Source organism: Glandiceps talaboti, chromosome 3 (genome assembly GCF_964340395.1).
Source record: "Glandiceps talaboti chromosome 3, keGlaTala1.1, whole genome shotgun sequence".
Taxonomy (NCBI): Eukaryota; Metazoa; Hemichordata; class Enteropneusta; family Spengelidae; genus Glandiceps; species Glandiceps talaboti.
The window spans coordinates 21,064,442-21,073,656 of NC_135551.1; the positions used below are offsets into that span (position 1 = coordinate 21,064,442).

General features: G+C 38.0%; 1 pseudogene; it reads left to right on the forward strand.

The window, feature by feature from the left end:
* The first annotated feature begins 243 nt into the window (after nt 1-243).
* On the forward strand, nt 244-1,407 carry LOC144453919 (QRFP-like peptide receptor pseudogene; annotated as a pseudogene).
* The last annotated feature ends 7,808 nt before the right edge of the window (nt 1,408-9,215 follow it).

Below are 9,215 nucleotides of genomic sequence, written 5' to 3' on the forward strand. Positions count from 1 at the left end.
ATGCCTTTTTAATTATTCGAGATTAAAGCGCAGCGGAAAAGATATTGCAGCTATCATTGCCTCACATGACATTTCCCTATAGAAATTCTACCATGGAGATTCAAAAGTGACGAATACATCTTACAGGATTAACTCGTGCGTCTTATTGACGAGACTCGAGCTATTTGAATCTTTGTATTCGCTTTAAGGAGAAACTACACCGACGTTAGTATTGGAACGATGTTGAAAGGAGCTTACGCAGTCATGGAGTATGAGAGTTATATCGATTACGACCTTATTCTAGAACGAACTAGAATACACGGTGTTAACTTAAGCATCATTGAGCAACTCCTAAATGAACTTAACTTTACGAATATTGAAGACTTTGCGGATCATTTCAACATTAATGTTCCGGTCGTTGTTCACGCGATGTCCTTAAGTTCTAAGATTACTTTAGGTTTTTTCTACGCCTTGGTCTTCGTTCTTGCAGTTGTTGGAAATGTTTTAGTGATTATGGCCGTGGTTTCTAACAAGACCATGCAGACTGTAACAAATGTCTTCATCGTGTCGTTGGCGATTTCGAATTTCATGATCGCTTTATTTTGTGTACCGTTTACTTTCATCGAAGCGACAACTGCCGAGTGGGTACTCGGTTCCGTGATGTGTAAAATATTGCCTTACATTACGACGGTGTCGGTGACATCAAACATTCTCACGCTAACCTGTATCGCCGTAAACAGGTACTATGCCGTCTGCTTTCCACTTCAGAACAAAGTTAAAATGACAAAGAGTCGCGCCGTTTGCATTGCTGTCTTCATCTGGTTAGTTGCTATGGTAGCCATGTCTCCGCAACTTTTTGTTCTGCAAACAAACGTCATCCGAGACACGTTTCGAGAGAAGGAGTATTTAATATGCATGGAGGAGTGGCCACACAAAGAACAGAAGAAGATTTTCACTTTTTTCATCGTTGGAGCATTTTACCTGCTTCAGATCGGTATTATGACAGGTCTGTATGCTAGAATTGGCCATCGCCTTTGGGCCAAAAACGCCGTCGGTCCTTCTCAAATTCAACCGGAATACCTCGCTGCATCGCTGAAGAGAAAACGCCGCGCTACTGTAATGCTCATCTTAGTGGTGGTGCTATTCGCGCTCTGCTGGGCTCCATTTCAAATTGTAAGCGTTCTTCGAGAATACCCACCTCTACCGGATAATGAGACAAACCGCCTGATGCTTGCCATCGTCCAACTCATTGCATTCTGTGATACCTGTATTAACCCGTTCATATATGCGTTCTTGAACGAACATTTCAGAAAGCGATTTCTTGCCTCACTCAGATGCAAACGTCGCAAACGTAAAAAGGTTATTCTGCAAGCCCAGAAACAGCTATACCAGACGAAGAATATCTATATCGCTGAGAGTATAATATGAAATGACCTCTCCCTTCCGCTCATTCCTTCCTCCCTACCATCAACGTACTCGTCATCAAAGAATCGATCTAAACGTCTTCGCAGTAGCAAGGAGATGTGGCATTCGTCCACACACTCTGTCAAAAGACGAAGAAACTCTGACATATCATTCAAATCTCGCCAACCTTCGTCATATACAAACTTGTTCCTGGCCCTTTTAAAACGATTTAAAGAAATTTGGGGTCCATCGTCTTTTTCCTGATATTGTTATACATTTTGGATTGAAAAATAGGCTCATTCTGTCATTTTGACCCTGTTTCAAAATTTATAAACAAATATCATTTACAAACAAATGATATTTATAAATTATCATTCGTGAAAAATTGTAACAACGAAATCATTTAAAATTGTTTGCCTTGCCTAGTATAATTGATACAACTAAAGGGTGCTTATGTGTTGTGAGGACTATACATCTCCCAACCGTCAAACTACAAGTTACTACAATAGTAGCAATCATAAGAGCTGGCTAATAACTGGTCATTTATTTGTATATAGAAAGAGATGTAACAATAGTCTAGTCTATGTTAACAATGTGTTAATGAAGAAGTTTAAAGAAGATTGTACAGTAGCTTTAAGAAGTGATATTGAATTGTATGAGAATTTTAATGCATATAATATTGAGTGGGTTATCATCACCCAAGCGGCTGCTTACACAAATGAGACTAAATATTGTTATCGCTTTTTAACTGAGAAACATGTATAATGTAATGCTATTTAACAAAAAATCAGAATTAGTCACCAAATGCCGCCAGGAAAATAAATATTTCCTCGCCGACTATAGAAGTAAACCTCCATAAGGAATAGTTTAGTGCGACCATCTTGCTTGTTACGCAATGTAAATAGAAACATTTACGTGTACACGTCGACCTTGACAATCTCGAATGATTGTATTATAATATTTCTCTGATGAATAATTCAGATGCGGAAATGTCTCGCTCACTCGAACACAAATTTGGCTTGAGCCAATGCTTCAACATTTGGACAATATTTTTTTACGTGCATCTTGTGTATATCGACAATGTAAAACCTGTGAAGATTAAAGGAGACAGGTTTTTTTTGTTTAGTTTGTCACCGATATCACGTGCTTAACTAATCATGTGACGTGCTACGCGGACCGTGTGACGTTTTACGCTGATCTTATATAGCGCCATAAAAAATTGCCAATAGAAAGTACACAACGTCAAGGTGTCCGCAAATATCTAGAGCAGAATCCGCGGTCCATTATTATTCATTTATTAATCACGTCAATGAATATTTGTTCTGGTATTTACAGTTATTGGTAAATTCATAATCACTCGCATGTACGTGCAGTACTTTGATTCTGCAATATACATGTATATCTATGTCGACGTTCATCTGAAATGCAGAGATTCTGAATTTAAAAAGAGATCACATGACCACGGTTTTTGAGAACGATGTGATGTCTTGCATTACAGCCAACTAATGTCTGAGTTTATATGATATATACGTCAACTTTGTATTTTCAATGTTATTGTATCTCAGGCAAATCTCTGTATCATATCGAATTATACGCATTAAGAACAGTGGTGCTGATGTCTGTGAAATAATGAGTAGGGTACATCTTTCATCCTTTCATTGCAAACTTGCTCCCACTTTTGCTATAGTAGTTTGTTTTAGATTTCTTTAGTTAGTATTGTATTATTCCTCCATGTTTTGAATCTTGTACAAATTTACGATTTGTGGAACCGTTATTTTCTCGTTTAGTTTTTTTGTTTTGTTTTGTTTCACAAAGAATGTCATCAGTTAACGAATTTGTTAATGCCAAACAAGTAAAAACACGATGTTATTCACATATACACATACGAACCGAATTAGTTTGACTTTGCATGCGACTTGATTAGTACTCACACAAAAAACACCCTGACCCAAACAATCGACAATTTCTTGCTAAAGTTGTTCGCTAACGTTAATGTTGCTAATGCATCCGAGTCCTACTACCGTAGTTATGTTTTAGCTTTACGGCGACCCTATTTCTGTTTCTGTTTCTCATTACCCGACCAACCCAAATTTTCGCCCGTCATCTACAGTTGGCAGCGATGACGACACCTGTTCACAAACAGAGAATTTCTTTCATGACGGAAGTTATTCAAGTAGAAGGGCTGAGAACATGTGTACTTAGAGAAGCTGGGAAAGGGCTTGTTACCAGGAATCCAATAAAAAGAAGATAGAGAGGGGGAAAAGGAGAGGTAGAGAAATATGAAGAAGATGATATTTTATTGTTATACTCGTGTTTTCAAATCGACCGACCTACCCATAGTTGCCATGAAAAGTAATGAGAAACAAAACAAAAATAGGGGCACCCTTACGACATTTGTGCACTTTTACTTTTCGCATTCCTAGCGTTTATATGCAAATTAGTCGAGTTTCTTACTTGGCAATTTCGTCTGCCAATTTTCCGTTAGAACGGCTTCTAGCTAATTCTGTAATGTGTGCATTTGGGCAATCGACACCCATGGATGTCACTCCGCATATGTACTTCAAGGCGCTGTGTATAGTCATGCAATTATACATACTACCCATCAATTTCTGAAACACTCCAGATTCATTTAAAAAAGTACTTTGAAAAACATTGTGTATTAATGCTACATAGTACAGGCCTAGGGAATAACATACTGTATCCTTTACATATGTATATGTATATGTATCCTAGAGGCAACATATATCTTTCGTTAATTAATGGCTACAGATTACATTTTAAAACAAGACGGTTTAGGTTACCATTACTATAGGGGTCTTCATGGAACGATGCTCGGATCTGGTACTCTGGTATGGTATTGAGAACCACTCTGTGTACCTACTATATAGCCAAAGTTTAGTCTCTGTAGAGGGGATGGATGGTCGATATGAAAAGCGTTCGCTACCTAAAACCCGCAAACTCGGTATTAAATTCAAATTTTGTATATTTAGCCCTGACAAGTGTCCTCCATTTCCTCGTATTATCGGCAACTGTTCATTGTGAGGAAAATTCAGCATAAATTAGCAAATCACCACTTGTTGACATGAAACGTTGTATGGACAAATAAGGTTACATTTGTGTTTACAGCGAACTTGGTCACATCTGGACAACTCCAAACAATCAATAAGTTTTTACCAAGCCTCGTTATCTGCAAATGTTACTCAGTTAGGGAAAATCAGCATACCACCTGTTGACGCTCAGCGTTGTTTTATTTATACAAAGTCACATTTCTGTATACTGCAAACTAGTCCGCACCCAGATAACTTTACACTATCAACATAATATTGGCATCATGTGACCTAATCAACATAATATAAACATCACGTGACTTATTCAACCAATCAGCTTCTACATATAGTATCCATGAAAAAGACTAAATTTGATTTACTGAGTTTGCAGGCTGTATGGAGATAACGCTTGCCAGGTCAACCATTCACTCTGCTATATAGAAGCTAGATATATTTATTTCTCGGTACCAAAACCCATAGTGACATAACATTTTCTTTTGTTCATGATATCCTACCGTTTATATTACCGGTTTATGTCAATCAGTCATAAACTTCTATCAGCGTATACATAAATCGTTACTCTTAGTGCGTTTCTTGAAAAGGTTTTATGACTCTACAACAATTTCATAAACTGCGTGATGAAGCAGTTAGCATGGAAACGCCTAATAGTCGTCCATCAAACGTCCAAATAAATGAGAAGCTAAACACTGAACTCAAACAGCCGCAGGGTATTCGTACCTGTCAAATGTAATCATAGTTCCGCGCGTTCTTTAAGCTGATTATATTCGTATCATGTTCAAATTTAAAGTAGCCTATATAGACATGTACAGTTACAACTAAGATCAGGGTTGTATGGAAAGTGTAGTCTACGCAACATTGTTATAATTGAAGCAACCTTTAGTTTTTACTTTTGAAAACGCCGCTAAGTTAGTACCAGGGCGCCGACGTATTGAGTCTCTAGTATTTTTTTTTGAGACCGTCATTGCAACATTGTATTACTATAGGTCATAACATTTTATACTTTAGTCAAAACAAATGTTGATATCAAATCTCAACTCATAATCTGTTGTGGAGGTTGTGTAATTTATATTAGTGAACGCATGAACAGTGATACACTGTAACTTACTTGTCTCATCATTATTCATACATGCGAAAACTATTGTCAATGACGGTTCCACTAAAGCGGTATACTCAAAGGGGAAAAAATGATGACTGGTGCAACTATATAACGATGTTGCCCCGATCTTGGTTGTAACGGTTGAGCAATGAATTACTTGTAGAATTAATTCGACGGCGACTGTTTGTCTCAGTTAATGGCAGTCCACAGAATACTAGTAGTTCGCTGAGAGAACTCTGACAAGAAAACAACTATAGTTCTGTTGCAATGAATGAGCAAGTCTTGCTAGGGGGCATTTTCATAACTCGTAAACGATATTTCGCAAACCTCAAAATAGATAAGTATCGTTAAATAGTTATGTGATGACTACTGTACATCAGGTTGCAGGTTATAGAGAATTCTTCTAAGCTACATCAGGCAATGGTTTTCATATTATATTTGGGGGCTTGACAGTTTGACCGATTTATATGTACCGGAATAATTGTAATAAATTGAATGTGATAATTGGAAAACAAGTATACAAATGTATATTAAAGTGTATATCTTATACATCATAAGTTCGTTTGTGTCGATCACTTCATTGTTTATAATTAATTAATTGTAAGACTAATAAACAAAACAAGACAGACAGACATTGGGACAGACACTGGGAGGGACAAATAGAGAGACAGACAGACAGACAGACAGACAGACAGACAGACAGACAGACAGACAGACAGACAGACAGGTGTGTGGACAGGCGGTCTGACTGACAGAAAGACAGACATGAACGCATGGCACACATGATAAATTGATGTTTTTACCCTCCCACCCACACAGAAGTCATTTCCGAAGCATTATCGAGAGTGTGGTGTGACTACAAGTATATCGGCCATTGATATACGACAGACTTGTCAGTCTTTACGATACTTGACAGACGTGACGTTATTTGCAGGTTAAATTGAAATACGCAGTGTATGCCCGTTACCGCACTCTAGTAGAATGTCAAATCACTTCCTGTGTGAAAAGACTGATATTTTTTTCCTTTCATAGTAAAACGTGGCCAAGCGTTGGTGTTAGCGCTGTGTTAGTTCCTTCGAACCTGTTTCCCTATATCACTCAGGTACGTAAACAATACTCTGGGTATCACAATAACATCTAGAGGAAAGATCTAGTACTCACTGAAAAGCGCCGTGGATTTGTTGTTGTTTTATTATATTTTTTTCTTCATTTTTTACATTGTGTACTCTATCCCTCTTACTAATGAAAAGAAAATTACAAATATCAGTGGACATATATGTTATACCTGACATCAAGACATGGTGAGCGCGAGTGGAGTATTTAAGTGAAGTACAAATGGCGCTTTAAGTATTATGATTTTACTGGTCAACCAACGAATCTCTGCAATACTACAGGTATATTTCTAGATCTAAAATTCTCTTGTCACTGTTTTGGTCTCTCACCCCCCCCCCCCCCCCCACTCCATAATGCTTATCTTGTTAACTTTATTCTTACGATTCCGGTTTTATGTACTAGTCTATTTACCTCTATCTGTCAGTCAGTCTGTCTGTCTGTCTACCCTTTTCTTTCTATGTGTGTCTATCTAGCTCTCTACCATCAACAGCCTCCCCAGGATCTCTTCCTCCCTCCTATATATCTCTACTCCCCTTTTACTTTCTCTTTCCCCTACCACCATGTTTTGTCCGTCCGTCCGATCGGCGACCCTCCCCCCCCGAGTCTCTCTCTCTCTCTCTCTCTCTCTCTCTCTCTCTCTCTCTCTCTCTCTCTCTCTCTCTCTCTCTCTCTCTCTCTCTCTCTCTCTCTCTCTCTCGCGCTCTCTCTCTCTCTCTCTCTCTCTCTCTCTCTCTCTCTCTCTCTCTCTCTCTCTCTCTCTCTCTCTCTCTCGCTCTCTCTCACTCACACAGCAAGCTCAATAAATGTTCATAAATGCGAATATCCGGATTGCTTTTTTCATACAGAGGGAGAAGGAAGAACCACAGCTATATTTCTATTCTACAATTTCAATTTCTTTCAATTTCCTGGTATAGGATTAGTAAATGACCCGTTTACACATACATATTGAAATTAAATATCCCTAGGGCAATAATGTACTTTCTTTAATGGGAAGAGACTGGTTCTAATCTTTTCTGTATGTGGGAGTTGGCACGTTTGAAGGCATAATTCAACATGAAAGCTATTTGCGCTGAGCATGCAACACTGGGGAAGAGGGTATATTTAGTAATATCGGTTTTACATGCGATGGGAATCGCTTTCCTAACATGGCTCACAAAATATAGATTCTGAAACTTGAAAACCACAACATATCATAACAAAAATCATAGTTAACACGGGTGCACCACACGACTGTTTGCTGACATTAGTTCTTTTTGTATTTTTACGAAAATGATTTGGCATGGGGAAATACTTAGGGCGCACGCGCGATGATCGAGAAATATGCAGATAATACAGCTGTTGTTGACAAATTTTATCGAATGAGTATTTGGCGTGTATTCAGTCTTTTTCAACACCTGGTTTAACGATAACTTTTGATGTTAAAACGAAAGAATTAGTCTGATTTATTTATTTATTTTTTTTGTAAATGTAAGGTTGTTCATTATACATAGAGTAATGATGGCAGTAATAATAATAGGAGGGCATTTTGTATACTCTGTCTTCTCACGTCCAAAACACAGCGCCCTCACAGTCGGAGTAACTCCGCAAGGTTCACTTTGAGCTGAGTTAACCTTCATTTTTTACTAGTTCGACTATATTTTGACTATATATGTTTCTTCAATGTTACCACAATATACTGTAATGGTATTGCATTATGGGGGCTCAACAGGATGCTTTCAACGGTTAAAAAAAATGATATGTTGAGAGACACAGGGGGACAAAACACCGTGACCTCAGAAAACCAAGACATCCGATCCGCGAGCTACACTGATTTACTGAAAGTGTACAAACATTTAATGGCTATTTTTACTCGGGTTGGTTCCGCTGTATTTGCACCAGAGTGCTTTCAACGGTTTAAGAAATTGATGTGATGAGAGACACACGGGACATCGTGACCTTACGAAACCAAGAAATCCGAGCAGCTGATTTACTGAAAGTGTACAAACATTTTATAGGCAGCTTTACTCGGGTTGGTCAAGCTGTATTTTTCGAAGTTTCTACCTCTAAAACGAGACAACATGCATATGGTTTGAAATCACTCAGACTTATTTATTATATGTACATTAGATATGCGTAGAGTAAGGAAAGCTAGAGTCAGAGACATTTGGAGAGGACTACTGTACATAAGGTACTCGCATGAGTACAAGCTTAAGTTTAAGCAATCTCATCAAAATCTTATGTGGTGAAAGCGGCTAGTGCAAAGTACTGTGTGTGTGTGTGTGTGTGGGGGGGGGGGGGGGTACTAGGTTTGTGCATAAGCCTCAGCAGTTAATATCTCCAAACTTTGCCAAATGTAAGTTTGTTCTTTACTGGTCCTTTTGACATAACAAAATAAATTTAAAGGTTCAAAATCTTGTTTATGAGGAAATCAATAACGTTTTATTTTCCCATAACGTGAAAAAAGCGTTTTGGATTCTAAAATTGTTTACTTAATCCTAGCCGGATCCTGCTTTCATTTGATCACTATTTCAAAAAAACTGTTGTTTTTTCTTGTGTTTTCTCGAACAAAGTAACAC